This window comes from Haematobia irritans, chromosome 5 (assembly GCF_050003625.1).
Source record: "Haematobia irritans isolate KBUSLIRL chromosome 5, ASM5000362v1, whole genome shotgun sequence".
Lineage (NCBI taxonomy): Eukaryota > Metazoa > Arthropoda > Insecta > Diptera > Muscidae > Haematobia > Haematobia irritans.
Window position 1 is genome coordinate 68,531,131 of NC_134401.1, and position 17,023 is coordinate 68,548,153.

Below are 17,023 nucleotides of genomic sequence, written 5' to 3' on the forward strand. Positions count from 1 at the left end.
GTTTGCGTAATAGAGATTTATTTTATGCGTAGGGTTTGTTCAGAAATATTTTTCACGAAAATTCACAAAAAATTATTGCTCTCCCATAGGCTCAAATTATGAATTCAAAAAGTTTTTGTTAAAATATTTGTTATTTTGTATATTTCCAAAGTATGGTGACACACGTTCATGAAACGTCGCATTTATGAGAAGTATGCTAAAATAGACTTTGTTCAACGAATTTTGTGGCCACGTGATCAATGTCAGAATTAAAAATAGATAAATTGTTTGAATATTTAACCCTTTCGACCCCGAATTTTTTAACGGTATCTATAATTCGTTTTGTTTGTTATTGTTGGTTCCTCTTCAATCATTAAACCCTAGTAAAGGGTATTTCGTTATACACCGGCGGAGTACTATGGGAGCCAACAAAACAAAACAAAAAAGAGAGCTACAATACCGCACGCAGGAAATATGCAGCCAAATAATAAACACCTTTATGTTTCAATTCAATTAGTTTATTATATTCCAAAGTATTTTATTAAACTATAATTTCTTTTAATTATTGTTCAGAACACTAGATATAATTTACACGCTTCTCTTTTCAATACAATAGGCTTTTTTAATAAAGTTCAATACAATGGTCTATGACCGCACGGTTTTACTTCTTCTAATCCATTAACACCTACATAAATTCGAGTAAATATTCATAATAAAAGAAATGTTAAACTTAATATATAAAAAAATGTCCCAAGCTCCTCGCTATGTGGCCATATCTTACAGCAACTGATTCATAATTTTTGCGTGAAAGTCACCCAGTTGAATTCATAGATGGCGTTGTTTTTAAAGTTAAAAACTGTTGACTCATGATATCTCTCAATGTCAACACCATGCATTGAGTAAACTGTAAGTGTAGCTTAACCAACAGAGGAAAAGTTAAGCTACACTTGTAGTTTAGCCAATGCATGGTTTTAAGCTGAGATCAAGAACAACAATAATGATTGAAGAAAAACCAACAATAACAAACAAAACGAATGAAGATAGAGGAAGCACGCTCAAAAACAAACCCAGCAAACTACATTCAAATCGATGATTTGAGTTTGGCAAATTTGTTATTGTTGGTTCCTCTTCAATCATTAAACCCTAGTAAAGGGTATTTCGTTATACACCGGCGGAGTACTATGGGAGCCAACAAAACAAAAAAGAGAGCTACAATACCGCACGCAGGAAATATGCAGCCAAATAATAAACACCTTTATGTTTCAATTCAATTAGTTTATTATATTCCAAAGTATTTTATTAAACTATAATTTCTTTTAATTATTGTTCAGAACACTAGATATAATTTACACGCTTCTCTTTTCAATACAATAGGCTTTTTTAATAAAGTTCAATACAATGGTCTATGACCGCACGGTTTTACTTCTTCTAATCCATTAACACCTACATAAATTCGAGTAAATATTCATAATAAAAGAAATGTTAAACTTAATATATAAAAAAATGTCCCAAGCTCCTCGCTATGTGGCCATATCTTACAGCAACTGATTCATAATTTTTGCGTGAAAGTCACCCAGTTGAATTCATAGATGGCGTTGTTTTTAAAGTTAAAAACTGTTGACTCATGATATCTCTCAATGTCAACACCATGCATTGACTAAACTGTAAGTGTAGCTTAACCAACAGAGGAAAAGTTAAGCTACACTTGTAGTTTAGCCAATGCATGGTTTTAAGCTGAGATCAAGAACAACAATAATGATTGAAGAAAAACCAACAATAACAAACAAAACGAATGAAGATAGAGGAAGCACGCTCAAAAACAAACCCAGCAAACTACATTCAAATCGATGATTTGAGTTTGGCAAATGAAAAGAGATATGCTTGCAAATTTGTTTAGGCAGTAGCCGACTATCAAACATTTTTTCGGAAGGTTCAAGTGTAGTTCACTTTGGGTTGAGTGAATTACCCGAATTTATTCTGATAATTGGTTGATAGTTTTGCCGCAAGTAGAGGATGCTGATGAGGAATGTGGTAATTCCGAAACAGCTGTACATCCAACCATCTTGCAGTCTATAGGGATTTGCCCAAATAAATTTGACAAGCATACTTTTCCTCTGTTGGTTAAGCTACACTTGTAGTTTAGTCAATGCATGGTTTTAAGCTGAGATCAAGAACAACAATAATTTATATTTTTCTTTATTCCTTCTTCAATTCTAAATAAAACAACAAAAAACTCAAAACTAAAAGTAAAAGTAAAGAATTCAGAGAGATAAATAAACAAAACAACAAAAAACCTCGCATGTACTCAATTTTGCACTTTTCTATACCGGTGTCAGTTGGAACATTTTCTAATACGTTTATACGTTTTGGCATACTTTCAACCAATTCTTGTATAATTTCATCTGGTATATTCATCCATTCAAGCTGTACTTGTTCCCACAGGTCTTCTAATTTTTATGGAGCTGATTTGTACAATCCGAGCTGTCTTCCCACGATTGACCATAAATTCTCAATCGGGTTGAAGTCGGGGCTTTGCGCTGGCCAATTCATCACTTGAAATTTTTGCTCACTAAGCCATTTTTTCACTATATTTGCACTATGCTTCGGATCACCATCCTGTTGAAATACGACTTCATCTTCAGGATAAGCAAATAGCGAGGTAGTCTTCCTTCTTCATTATACCATCAATTTTCTGCAATGGCCCAATGTGCCACCAAGTGAATATTCTATAATGCCTACTATTGGCGAAGGAAGTTATTGTTTGCACCTTAATCTGTGTTTTTGTCAAAAAAAAGGATAATTAAAACAAGTATATACGGCCGTAAGTTCGGCCAGGCCGAATCTTATGTACCCTCCACCATGGAAACTTCTACGAAAGAATGTCATCCACAATCTTAAAACTTCTTAACATCGTTTTCTAAATTGTGAGTTAGTCCATATGATTATGGACTGATATGGACCACTTTTGGCATGGTTCTTAAATATCATATACTACCACCACGTACAAAATTTCAACCAGATCGGCTGAATTTTGCTTCTCCAAAAGGCACCGGAGGTCAAATCTGGGGATCGGTTTATATGGGGCCTATACATATTTATGGACATGTTTGTTGGATACCATATACTAACATCACGTACCAAATTTCAACTGATTAATTTCGGATTAATTTGTCTCTTCCAAGGGGCTTCGGAGGTCAAATCTGGGGATCGGCTTATATGGGGGCTATATATAATTATGGGCCGATTTCGACCAATTTTTGCATGGGTGTTTGAAGCCATATATTAACACCACGTACCAAATTTCAACTGAATCAGATGAATTTTGGTCTTCCAAGAGGCTCCGGAGGTCAAATCTGGTGATCGGTTTATATGGGTGCTATATATAATTATGGTATGATGTGAACGAATTTTTGCATTGTCATTAGAGACCATATACTATATACACCATGTACCAAATTTCGGCCGGGTCGGATGAAATTTGCTTCTCTTAGAGGCTCCGCAAGGCAAATCAGGGGATCGATTTATATGGGGGCTATATATAATTATGGACCGATGTCGACCAATTTTTGCATTGTTGTTAGAGATCATATGCTGACACCATGTACCAAATTTCAACCGGATCGGATGAAATTTGCTTCTCTTAGAGGCTCCGCAAGCCAAATCGGGGATCGGTTTATATGGGGGCTATATATAATTATGGACCGATGTGGACCAATTTTTGCATGGTTGTTAGAGACCATATAGTAACACCATCCGGATCGGATGAAATTTGCTTCTCCGTTTATATGGGGGCTATACGTAAAAGTAGACCGATATGGCCCATTTGCAATACCATCCGACCGATTTTAACAGACGTACGGACGGACATGCTCAGATCGATTCAGAATTTCACCACGACCCAGAATATATATACTTTATGGGGTCTTAGAGCAATATTTCGATGTGTTACAAACGGAATGACAACGTTAATATACCCCCATCCTATGGTGGAGGGTATAACAAGATGCAAATAAATGGGAACTTATCTGGGATTTTATCTGAAATATCAGAAATCGATAAAATACATCGCTCGTCGGTACAATATGTAACTTGGCAATCGATTTCAATGCTAATTTTAAATATTTTTCTAAAGGCGTTAAATGTTTTGCGTGCCGTCCTGGTTTCTCAAATTATGGAGCTCGGCTCTGAACTCTTACAAAGTAAACTAAAGATAATTGACCAAAAATATAAAAACAATTCAGTATTCTTTTTACGTTTCGTCCCCATTTCCTTAAAATTCTTGACAAAATTAAAAATAAAAAATTGTACTACACATCCCAGCAAAAAAATTTGGAAGTCCTTCTAAATGCACAACTTTAAAAATGTTCTTTATTATAACTCGTTTTTTTTCATATTTTTAATGGGTAATTTTAAATTTTTTGTTTCAAATAGATTGAAAACAGAGTAAGAATTAATAAAATGGAACAAATTATTAAAATGTTGTCGATAAGAATTCTAGATCCAGTCTAGGTTAGGTTAGGTTATGTGGTAGCCCGATGTATCGGCTCACTTAGACTATTCAGTCCATTGTGATACCACAGTGGTGAACTTCTCTCTTATCACTGAGTGCTGCACGATTCCATGTTAAGCTCAATGACAAGGGACCTCCTTTTTATAGCCGAGTCCGAACGGCGTTCCACATTCCAGTGAAACCACTTAGAGAAGCTTTGAAACCCTCAGAAATGTCACCAGCATTACTGAGGTGGGATAATCCACCGATGAAAAACTTTTTGGTGTTCGGTCGTAGCAGGAATCGAACCCACGACCTTGTGTATGCAAGGCGGGCATGCTAACCATTGCACCACGGTGGCTCCTCTAGATCCAGTCTAGAAAAATTGGGAATTTTTAAAAATATTTGCGAATTTTTAAAAATATAATTCACATACAAAACACTGAATTCAGATCACATCCTACAAAGTGATTCAAATTCATTGCAACTGCTGTCCTATGACTATCCCATGTTAAATTCATCACTTCTGCGCTAATTTGGAACCACTTCCGGATCCAAAAAGAACATTTTCACTACTTTTTTGGCGCCGCTTTTTTTTTTTTTTTGATGGGATATTCAAAACACAAAATCGTCTCGAGATGAACCCAGCAAAAAATGGAAGTTGTTCCACAAACATTTCTTTTAAACATTTCTTTTAAATTAAACATTTAACTCAAAGTAGATCCCGGGATCCCCTATCGATTTGTTCCACTTCCGATGCAGTCCTTTTGGTCTTAGAAACTACGGAATTTGGTCGTTTAAAGTGAAAATTTATGTTTTGGAGAATTAAATTTCGGAATAAAATAAAAAAAGCAATAAAAAAGTAAAATAATAATAAAAAATCATCCCAGTTTGGATTTGAACCTCTGCCGTTTGATTTTTTCACTTCCAAGTAAGTTCTTTTCAGAAAGTTTTGCAAATTACGAACGATCCCATATCGATTTTTTCCACTTCCGATGCAGTCCTTTTGGTCTTAGAAACTACGGAACTAGGTCGTTTTAAATGAACATTTAAGTTTTGGACAATTAAATTTCGGACAAAAAGAATAGAAAATCAATAAAAAGGAAGTACTTTTGAGAAGGTTTTGCAAATTACGACAGTTTTTAATTTTTGTTGATTTTTAATGGAAAACATAAATTTATACGAAAATATATGCCGAAAAAAAACAAAATTAAACGATGTATACATAAAAAAATATTTTTTAGAAAAATTTTTAATAAAAAATTGCCGCTGCTGAGATTTGAACAAGCGTTTTTTAGTTTTTCATTGATAATAATAGAATGATAATTAGAATGAAACTAAAATAACTTTAGATATATTTGCAAGAAAACCTTGAACTTTGTCATGAACTCGGTATTTATGATTTACTATGAAACACCGACACAATTAGCAGTCGACAGACGCAAAGATTATAGATTTGAGGAAGATGGGAGATTGGCTTGCGTCATACCAAATGTTGCATTTACCAGATTAGTTTAATACATGTTTGTAATCTTTTAGTTGTTTTTCGTTTTGATTTTTTAAATGAAAAATGTAATTTTCTTAATGAAACAATGTTAAATTTTTTTAAATTATTGTTCAGAACACTAGATATAATTTACACGCTTCTCTTTTCAATACAATAGGCTTTTTTAATAAAGTTCAATACAATGGTCTATGACCGCACGGTTTTACTTCTTCTAATCCATTAACACCTACATAAATTCGAGTAAATATTCATAATAAAAGAAATGTTAAACTTAATATATAAAAAAATGTCCCAAGCTCCTCGCTATGTGGCCATATCTTACAGCAACTGATTCATAATTTTTGCGTGAAAGTCACCCAGTTGAATTCATAGATGGCGTTGTTTTTAAAGTTCAAAACTGTTGACTCATGATATCTCTCAATGTCAACACCATGCATTGACTAAACTGTAAGTGTAGCTTAACCAACAGAGGAAAAGTTAAGCTACACTTGTAGTTTAGCCAATGCATGGTTTTAACCTTTAACTGGGTACGTGGTGGTAAAATTTACCACCTCGAACACTCGTTTACATATATTTTAAAAAAGACGTGTGAAATAAAGTATATGTTAATCATTGAAAGAACATATAATATTTCGAAATATTGTTTTATTTTCGTTAAATACAATGTTTACTAATCAACAAATATAATAATGATACAAAAAAACCATTTTTTTACAGAAAAAATATTAATGTAAAAGAGGGGGTAAAATTTACCACACGTCGCAAATTACGCAAAAAAATTTCACCTCACCGGTTAAAGGTTAAGCTGAGATCAAGAACAACAATAATGATTGAAGAAAAACCAACAATAACAAACAAAACGAATGAAGATAGAGGAAGCACGCTCAAAAACAAACCCAGCAAACTACATTCAAATCGATGATTTGAGTTTGGCAAATGAAAAGAGATATGCTTGCAAATTTGTTTAGGCAGTAGCCGACTATCAAACATTTTTTCGGAAGGTTCAAGTGTAGTTCACTTTGGGTTGAGTGAATTACCCGAATTTATTCTGATAATTGGTTGATAGTTTTGCCGCAAGTAGAGGATGCTGATGAGGAATGTGGTAATTCCGAAACAGCTGTACATCCAACCATCTTGCAGTCTATAAGGATTTGCCCAAATAAATTTGACAAGCATACTTTTCCTCTGTTGGTTAAGCTACACTTGTAGTTTAGTCAATGCATGGTTTTAAGCTGAGATCAAGAACAACAATAATTTATATTTTTCTTTATTCCTTCTTCAATTCTAAATAAAACAACAAAAAACTCAAAACTAAAAGTAAAAGTAAAGAATTCAGAGAGATAAATAAACAAAACAACAAAAAAACCTCGCATGTACTCAATTTTGCACTTTTCTATACCGGTGTCAGTTGGAACATTTTCTAATACGTTTATACGTTTTGGCATACTTTCAACCAATTCTTGTATAATTTCATCTGGTATATTCATCCATTCAAGCTGTACTTGTTCCCACAGGTCTTCTAATTTTTATGTAGCTGATTTGTACAATCCGAGCTGTCTTCCCACGATTGACCATAAATTCTCAATCGGGTTGAAGTCGGGGCTTTGCGCTGGCCAATTCATCACTTGAAATTTTTGCTCACTAAGCCATTTTTTCACTATATTTGCACTATGCTTCGGATCACCATCCTGTTGAAATACGACTTCATCTTCAGGATAAGCAAATAGCGAGGTAGTCTTCCTTCTTCATTATACCATCAATTTTCTGCAATGGCCCAATGTGCCACCAAGTGAATATTCTATAATGCCTACTATTGGCGAAGGAAGTTATTGTTTGCACCTTAATCTGTGTTTTTGTCAAAAAAAAGGATAATTAAAACAAGTATATACGGCCGTAAGTTCGGCCAGGCCGAATCTTATGTACCCTCCACCATGGAAACTTCTACGAAAGAATGTCATCCACAATCTTAAAACTTCTTAACATCGTTTTCTAAATTGTGAGTTAGTCCATATGATTATGGACTGATATGGACCACTTTTGGCATGGTTCTTAAATATCATATACTACCACCACGTACAAAATTTCAACCAGATCGGCTGAATTTTGCTTCTCCAAAAGGCACCGGAGGTCAAATCTGGGGATCGGTTTATATGGGGCCTATACATATTTATGGACATGTTTGTTGGATACCATATACTAACATCACGTACCAAATTTCAACTGATTAATTTCGGATTAATTTGTCTCTTCCAAGGGGCTTCGGAGGTCAAATCTGGGGATCGGCTTATATGGGGGCTATATATAATTATGGGCCGATTTCGACCAATTTTTGCATGGGTGTTTGAGGCCATATATTAACACCACGTACCAAATTTCAACTGAATCAGATGAATTTTGGTCTTCCAAGAGGCTCCGGAGGTCAAATCTGGTGATCGGTTTATATGGGTGCTATATATAATTATGGTATGATGTGAACGAATTTTTGCATTGTCATTAGAGACCATATACTATATACACCATGTACCAAATTTCGGCCGGGTCGGATGAAATTTGCTTCTCTTAGAGGCTCCGCAAGGCAAATCAGGGGATCGATTTATATGGGGGCTATATATAATTATGGACCGATGTCGACCAATTTTTGCATTGTTGTTAGAGATCATATGCTGACACCATGTACCAAATTTCAACCGGATCGGATGAAATTTGCTTCTCTTAGAGGCTCCGCAAGCCAAATCGGGGATCGGTTTATATGGGGGCTATATATAATTATGGACCGATGTGGACCAATTTTTGCATGGTTGTTAGAGACCATATAGTAACACCATCCGGATCGGATGAAATTTGCTTCTCCGTTTATATGGGGGCTATACGTAAAAGTAGACCGATATGGCCCATTTGCAATACCATCCGACCGATTTCAACAGACGTACGGACGGACATGCTCAGATCGATTCAGAATTTCACCACGACCCAGAATATATATACTTTATGGGGTCTTAGAGCAATATTTCGATGTGTTACAAACGGAATGACAACGTTAATATACCCCCATCCTATGGTGGAGGGTATAACAAGATGCAAATAAATGGGAACTTATCTGGGATTTTATCTGAAATATCAGAAATCGATAAAATACATCGCTCGTCGGTACAATATGTACCTTGGCAATCGATTTCAATGCTAATTTTAAATATTTTTCTAAAGGCGTTAAATGTTTTGCGTGCCGTCCTGGTTTCTCAAATTATGGAGCTCGGCTCTGAACTCTTACAAAGTAAACTAAAGATAATTGACCAAAAATATAAAAACAATTCAGTATTCTTTTTACGTTTCGTCCCCATTTCCTTAAAATTCTTGACAAAATTAAAAATAAAAAATTGTACTACACATCCCAGCAAAAAAATTTGGAAGTCCTTCTAAATGCACAACTTTAAAAATGTTCTTTATTATAACTCGTTTTTTTCATATTTTTAATGGGTAATTTTAAATATTTTGTTTCAAATAGATTGAAAACAGAGTAAGAATTAATAAAATGGAACAAATTATTAAAATGTTGTCGATAAGAATTCTAGATCCAGTCTAGGTTAGGTTAGGTTATGTGGTAGCCCGATGTATCGGCTCACTTAGACTATTCAGTCCATTGTGATACCACAGTGGTGAACTTCTCTCTTATCACTGAGTGCTGCCCGATTCCATGTTAAGCTCAATGACAAGGGACCTCCTTTTTATAGCCGAGTCCGAACGGCGTTCCACATTCCAGTGAAACCACTTAGAGAAGCTTTGAAACCCTCAGAAATGTCACCAGCATTACTGAGGTGGGATAATCCACCGATGAAAAACTTTTTGGTGTTCGGTCGTAGCAGGAATCGAACCCACGACCTTGTGTATGCAAGGCGGGCATGCTAACCATTGCACCACGGTGGCTCCTCTAGATCCAGTCTAGAAAAATTGGGAATTTTTAAAAATATTTGCGAATTTTTAAAAATATAATTCACATACAAAACACTGAATTCAGATCACATCCTACAAAGTGATTCAAATTCATTGCAACTGCTGTCCTATGACTATCCCATGTTAAATTCATCACTTCTGCGCTAATTTGGAACCACTTCCGGATCCAAAAAGAACATTTTCACTACTTTTTTGGCGACGCTTTTTTTTTTTTTTTTTAATGGGATATTCAAAACACAAAATCGGCTCGAGATGAACCCAGCAAAAAATGGAAGTTGTTCCACAAACATTTCTTTTAAACATTTCTTTTAAATTAAACATTTAACTCAAAGTAGATCCCGGGATCCCCTATCGATTTTTTCCACTTCCGATGCAGTCCTTTTGGTCTTAGAAACTACGGAATTTGGTCGTTTAAAGTGAAAATTTATGTTTTGGAGAATTAAATTTCGGAATAAAATAAAAAAGCAATAAAAAAGTAAAATAATAATAAAAAATCATCCCAGCTGGGATTTGAACCTCTGCCGTTTGATTTTTTCACTTCCAAGTAAGTTCTTTTCAGAAAGTTTTGCAAATTACGAACGATCCCATATCGATTTTTTCCACTTCCGATGCAGTCCTTTTGGTCTTAGAAACTACGGAACTAGGTCGTTTTAAATGAACATTTAAGTTTTGGACAATTAAATTTCGGACAAAAAGAATAGAAAATCAATAAAAAGGAAGTACTTTTGAGAAGGTTTTGCAAATTACGACAGTTTTTAATTTTTGTTGATTTTTAATGGAAAACATAAATTATACGAAAATATATGCCGAAAAAAGAAACAAAATTAAACGATGTATACATAAAAAAATATTTTTTAGAAAAATTTTTAATAAAAAATTGCCGCTGCTGAGATTTGAACAAGCGTTTTTTAGTTTTTCATTGATAATAATAGAATGATAATTAGAATGAAACTAAAATAACTTTAGATATATTTGCAAGAAAACCTTGAACTTTGTCATGAACTCGGTATTTATGATTTACTATGAAACACCGACACAATTAGCAGTCGACAGACGCAAAGATTATAGATTTGAGGAAGATGGGAGATTGGCTTGCGTCATACCAAATGTTGCATTTACCAGATTAGTTTAATACATGTTTGTAATCTTTTAGTTGTTTTTCGTTTTGATTTTTTAAATGAAAAATGTAATTTTCTTAATGAAACAATGTTAAATTTTAGGCAACAACAAAAAAATTACATTATCCCCTTTATGGAAATTTATTTCGTGCTCTTAATTTCTTTTTATTTGCATTTTAATGCTATGTCAATACTTGTCGTATACGCGTTTGGTTCGAGTATTAAACTAATGTGGTAAATGGTTTGATGTGCTCAGTAGCCAATCTCCCATCTTCCTCTTCTATAATATTTGGACAGACTCAAGTTCGAGATATCTATGTGTGATTTTTGATGGTTCGTTTGTCCGACATTCAAAATAATTACTTAGCAATTATATCTCTTATTCGCTTCGACGTGTAAGCCTACACATAAAGATCTGAAGTTCATCTAACTCACCTAGAAGAGTCGAGGGGAAGTCCACTGCAAAGAAAAACCCAATACCCAATACAATGAAATAACAAATTTATTTGTTTATATAACACATGATTTGAATCATTTATATTTAATTTGAACAATATTTATACTAAAATTAGTTTTCTTTATTACATGCAATAAAATATTGACTAATATATTTATAATTCTATTTTAATTACATAATAAATTTGTATTTATTATAACTTAAATCGTAGAAATCGCTGAAGAGGATCATGCCAAATATAAGTGATGCTCGTACCACTAGTTCAACAGGGGATGACCTAGGAAGCACAGACGAGGTGAAAATATTCAAAGACGAAGGCGATCGCGACGACGAAACTGTATCAACCGAAAATTTGTTGGAAGAAAAATCTAGTTTAATCGACTTAACCGAAAGTGCCGAGAAATGTAGAGAAATTCCAGCTAGAACTAATGACAGCCCAGACTTTAGTAATACTGGTCCAAACGTATCACACTGTAATATGAGTTATTTAGTATCTCCTTATTCATATACAGGCAATACTGGTGGTGGTTTCCCAGTATCGATGGCGAACAAGCTAGGTTTACAATGCTTTTTTAGTCAAAATACTGATCATTTAGCCACACCTCCACCTGCACACTGTGGCATTCCTCCATATCAATTGGATACTAAAGCCTTGGGATTGACAAGATCGTCGCTTTATACCTTTCCTTCAACCTAATACCCGTATTCTATACTAGGTCCGGAAATATCGCAAGTTGCATCATGGCATTCTCCTGTATATTCATCATCTACCAGTTTTCGCAGTACTTATAACACGACATTGCCCAGTGAATTATCTAGTGAATTTTCCTTTCCTTTCTCATCCAGTCTACCATCGGTGTACTCATCACCATATCGTGTGATTAACTCGCACCAGTCTATCGTAAACCCATTGACAAAACAAAGTGGAAGTAAGAATGCCAGCCTAAACAGTAGTTCTAGAAATATAGATTGTAAAGACATAAAAAACATGGAGCGAAATATTAAATGCAATAACGCTTCAGCTGATAAGAAGAAACCACATATAAAAAAACATTAAATGCCTTTATGCTGTACATGAAAGAAATGAGAGCAAAAGTTGTGGCGGAGTGCACTCTTAAGGAATCTGCAGCAATAAACCAAATATTAGGTAGACGTTGGCATGAATTGTCGAGAGAAGAACAAGCCAAATATTACGAAAAAGCAAGACAAGAACGGCAACTGCACATGGAACTTTATCCAGGGTGGAGCGCCAGGGATAACTATGGATACGTGTCAAAAAAGAGAAAACGCAAAAAGGATAAACATTCTACTAAAATAAACACAGAAAAAATTTAATCAAAGTCCACATTGAGATGATAGCGTATCATTAAAGTAGATGCCGTACCTATTATTATACAACAGTGCGTATAGTAATTTAGTGTATATACGTATTTTAGACGATAATTTCACAAAACTCAACTAACTTTAATTAAGAAAGATTATTTGATATGTTTCTTATTATCAATGTTTTTATGTATTATTAAAACTAAATTGATTTACGTATTAATGTATATTCTTTAGTAATGATTTTCAATAAAAATCAAGCTATATATTGAATATTAATCATTGATGAAAATGTTCAGACAAAGTTTCTTTAAGGTGGGTACTGTGCTCATGTATTATAGATGATATAAAAGTTAAAATTGGTCCACAAGGTTTTAAAATGTTTACTAGTTGTTTGCCGATTGCGAATAAAATATGAAATAAAGAAAAATAAAAACTCGATAGTTTAGTTTTTTCTATATATAACTCAAGACAAGTGGCTTTATTGAGGGTTTTCCTTATATACAAAATCGTAAATAATAATACCTATAATTTGAAACGATAAGGTCGAACATGAGAGAGCACTATTAACATTGCATTCAACATTGAGTATACCAAATTAACTTTATTCTAACGTAAACATTGCCGGACGCCTTGCAACATCAAGGTATGTTGCAACTAAAACTAAACTTAAAATACAAAATGAGACTAAGTGCAGTGCAAAGTGAGTTTCTTTCAGTTCATTTACAACAAATTCAATTTATTAATTAACTTCTCTTTACAAAATTCAACTTAATACTAGATTACAATAGTAATGAAATGACTTTGACATTAAACCGGCCTGCATTGGTATGAGGCTAACATAAAAATAGTAAATGTAGGATTTGTATTCCGGAATATCTTCAAAAACTGTTTTACAACTTTTACATTCATAACAGTTTTTAATGTTTTAGAAAAATGTCGTCTAGTGAAGAAAATAAAACCATTCCAACAAAATTTAGAAAATAGCCTTTTTGAGCAAATGGACTCACTGTTGAATTAAAGGGTTGACTAGAGGCAGTCGAAAATGACGATTTTAAATACCAATGCAATTTGACCTGAAGAAACACGCGGTCATTAAAGTCCACAAGAAAAATGTTGGTAGTGTTAAAAATGAGCAATGATGTTGCAATGTTCGAAATCCGATTAAAAATTTCAATATTCATATTATTGAACATTTGGTCTCTTTATTGAAGGATATAATCCCTGTCTATTAATTTTAATGAAATTGAATTCAATATAAAATTTTCTCGTAGGGAAAAATGTAGGTGAAAAAATGGAATTTTAAGGAGCCGCGTAGGGAATTTTCAAAAAACTTCCTGGCATCACTGCTATAATGCGAATCATACCGTTTGCACCCTCAAAAAAATCGCTTCTTTAACATATGTTCCAAACATATTTTGCAGGAAGCACATATATTATTGGATACTGCCGAAACATTAATATGTTTGTTTTATGTGAACATATTATATGTTAGGAAGCATTTTGAGCCCAAAAATATTATATGCTTGGAAGAATTTTTCCCAAAGACGATTGTGCTCATTGCCTAACATACTCGTAATTTTCACTTCCACGAAATATTTTAGTTCCTTTTTCTGTAATACAAATAATGTTGAAGAAATTATTCACTTTTATAAATTTTTTAAATTTTACCTTTCGCTTGCACGGAGAATCGAACCGAGGACCATAGAGTTTGTAAGCCAACACACTATCCACTGGACTACGTAGCTGTTATAGTCACCAGTAGATAATTATCGTTATAAGTTACATTTATATAGCATAGTTTGCAGCGCCCACGAGCCCATGCAAACATATCATTATTTAACAGAAGCATACATTTGTTTGCCACGTGAAGCAGTGGCTAGCATGTCTGCCTTGCATGCAAAGGGTCGTGGGTTCAATCCCTGCTCCGACCGAACACTTTTTTTTAATTTACACATTTATATTTATACTATATTAAAGTTTTATAATGAAACTTCGAAATGTGGGTTATTAAAGATTTATAGGCAGTTACAGCACACAAAAAAAAATTTTTGATTTCAATCACGAAAATCGCGGATTCAATCATTTTTTTAATTGAAATGTCTTCAATCACGAAAACGATAGTATCAATCACCCATTTTGATTGAAAACCAACACGATTTTCAATTAAAAATGTAATTGACTTTTGTCACGGAATCAATTAATTGTGTGATTGAATCAATTAAAAACGTGATTGATTTTTAACACAAAATTCAATCACAGTTTTAATTGAATCAATTAAAATTTTAATTAATTTCGAGGCAAAAATCAATCAACTATTTTATTCATTCAATTAAATAATTAATTGAAATTGGCTATAAATTTCAACAAAAAAAAATTATATATTGCGCCCCCTAAATCGTATTTAGTTTTATTTGAAATAAAAGAAAATATGTGTTTCTTATAAAACATATTTAATATTTTATTATTTTTTGAATTATGCAATAGACAAATAAATTTGGTTCTTGTTATTTGTGTTTTTTTCTAACATAACTTACAATACATTTACAATACAATACAATTACTATCAATAACAACTATAGGGTGAAAAAATAGACTATATAAATCATTATCTTCCTTATCATAATAACCATGTCAGCAGGTTCCTTCTTATATGTAAATGCGCATAGATTTCCAATAAATCAGCAGCCTGTAAGCTAAATTAGTTTTTCTGAAAGTAAACAGAATAATTCGAATTTAATTTTGTTCAATTTTGTTCATAATTTTGCTAAACATTACCTGCATAGAATATCAAGTTCAATTCTTAGTTCCAGGTTGCAGATTTATAATCTTCTTTTGCAGTTATAGTCTTTTAGCATAAAAAGGTGTATTAAGGAGCTCAGTAATTGAATTTTAGTAACAATTCCTTTCCAAATTTTCCACACATTGAAATCGTCTATTAAAATTTGAACCAATCAAAGACAAAATTAATGGCAAAACAATGTAATATTTGGTATTATATTGATGATACTTTGCAAATTCTGGAAATAGAAAAAATATAAATGGAAAATACATATTTTTATTATTTTCGGATATTTTTCATATTTTTAAATCCAAAAGAAAGAACTTTTTACCATTACATAATTCAGCTCATTAGTTTATATATCAGATATACTGCTCTCTACTTGGGTTCAAACTGAAAAAGGCAGGTAAAACAAAAATTCAATTAATGCCAAAGCTACTTCGCAACCTCAAGGTGAATCATCCAACAAACCCATACCGCTCTTGGTTTTAAGAAAACTAGGAGTGAAAAAATATAATTTTAAAAGATCAATACGGTACTCACCTTTTAATTGCACACATATTCTTATATATTTGCTAAAATGATGGAGTTGATGGGATTGATTGGTCCATTTCACGAAATAAAATTGCCCACTACAAGAAATGAATAAAAAATATCTTATCTTAGTCCGTTTAATGTAAACAAGCTTCAATGGAAAACGGTATTCACATTTCACAATTTCTTACCTTCAATAAACGAATATTGTTTTCCATTTTTACAATACCACAAAATACAAACACAGGTAATTTCACATGCATTCTGTCACGTTTACCACGTGGCCATTTGTTTTTGCACAGTTTATTTATTTCAACCCTTTGCTATGATTTGTTGTTGCGTTCAAAATATTTATGCACACATTTTGAATGCAGCAGACAGAATGTCGCCAATCATGTTTTTCAATTTTCGCGAAAAACAAACACCCAACCGTTCGTTACGAGTTACTTCCACAGACTGATCTCTCCATCATACATTTTTTAATAAATGTCCATTCTCTTGTTCTCTTTTCGCTCTTTCCATTGCTCAAAATTATTCAATTTCAATCACACACATTGGATCACATTGGATCAATCACATGTGTAATTGGAAACGGAAAAATGTTCAACCACGTTTGTAATTGAAAATTATTTCCGAATTGATTAACAAATTGATTGAATCAATTAATATTTTAATTGGAAACGTAACAAATATCAATCATTTTTTTAATTGGTTTTTATTCGGATTTGATTAAATAATTAATTGAATCAATTAACATATTAATTGAATCCGTTCCCAAATTCAATTAAGTGTTTAATTGAAAAATTTTGGTGATAATTTTTTGTGTGAGTGCTTGATATAAACGAAATTGACTGATTTTTGGATAAAATATTATTTTTTTATTGCA

At 33.0% G+C, this 17,023-nt stretch overlaps 1 pseudogene; it reads left to right on the forward strand.

The window, feature by feature from the left end:
• The first annotated feature begins 11,713 nt into the window (after positions 1-11,713).
• LOC142238973 (protein pangolin, isoforms A/H/I/S-like) lies at positions 11,714-13,113 on the forward strand (annotated as a pseudogene).
• The last annotated feature ends 3,910 nt before the right edge of the window (positions 13,114-17,023 follow it).